Source organism: Corvus brachyrhynchos, unplaced genomic scaffold (assembly GCF_000691975.1).
Source record: "Corvus brachyrhynchos isolate BGI_N302 unplaced genomic scaffold, ASM69197v1 scaffold84, whole genome shotgun sequence".
Classification (NCBI taxonomy): domain Eukaryota; kingdom Metazoa; phylum Chordata; class Aves; order Passeriformes; family Corvidae; genus Corvus; species Corvus brachyrhynchos.
Genome location: NW_008237434.1, coordinates 1,798,588 through 1,799,555, shown reverse-complemented (window position 1 = coordinate 1,799,555; position 968 = coordinate 1,798,588). Strand labels below are relative to the sequence as shown.

General features: G+C 52.7%; 1 long non-coding RNA gene across 1 annotated transcript in view; it reads left to right on the top strand.

The window, feature by feature from the left end:
* The first annotated feature begins 316 nt into the window (after positions 1-316).
* LOC108445963 overlaps positions 317-968 on the top strand; it is a 35,578-nt gene continuing 34,926 nt past the window's right edge. The window contains exon 1 of the long non-coding RNA XR_001861056.1: positions 317-919. This is a non-coding gene — a long non-coding RNA (uncharacterized LOC108445963). The remainder of the gene's footprint in view (positions 920-968) is intronic.

The window sequence follows — 968 nt, the reverse complement described above, 5'->3', positions numbered from 1 at the left end:
TAATGTAGAACTGGAATCTGAATCCACATTACTCAAAAATAACTATTCTCCTGTGAATTTATATCCTACCTTAATCCTAATTCTCTTCCTTGCCTATATATCCTCTTATAACAAAGCATTCACCCAGGAAGTTTGGTTTGCAATTCACACCCTGGTATATTTCACAACAACTTCCCCATGCAGAGAAATCATTTATTTACATGGGCAAAGTACTGCAAAGTTGATGAGGGTACAAACACACCATGCTGACTTCCCCCCCAACTAACTCTGCAGAGGTGTTTACCAGTGCACTAAAACAAAACAGCAGCTCGCTTGATTCTTCCCCATGCAGACAAATCCATCCCCAAGTGAATTAACCCACCCCTTCATTTGGACTGCTCAGGCGGTGGGTTGCAATCCAGCGTTGGCCTACAAGTAATGTCTGACCAGACTGACTGCCATTGACCTGATGGCAATGCCACCCCCCGATATGGCTCCAGTCACAACTGGGAGAGTTCGGAGCCGTGAGCAGCTGCTCCCCGCTGCAGTTCCCAGCCACGGCAGTGTCACGCTGTGCTTCACCGGAGCACTGCCTGCCGCATGAAGATGCACCATCAACCTTTTGAAAAATGGGTGAACTTGAGCGAAATTTGGCTGGAGATCTCCGTGATGCCCACCTGACCTCACGGCCTCACTGTCAGAAGGCACTCGAGGTTGAGGTCCAGGTGTGTGCATCCCAACTTCACTCCATCTGAGCTTCACACGCTCCAGGGCACGCTGGAGCTCGCTGCTGGAACACGCGTGTGCACCGGCGTCGGAGCACGGCCGCGCTGTACCTCCTGTCCGGGCAGAGCGGGCACCAGCCCGCACGAGGGGAAAAGCACGGAAGGGAAGAGCCACGAGGAACCCGAAGACGGGACAAGGACGCCTTCTCACCCCGGTATTTCAAATTATACCAGAGCTGGCAGCTGTGACCCAAGCCCGGGGCC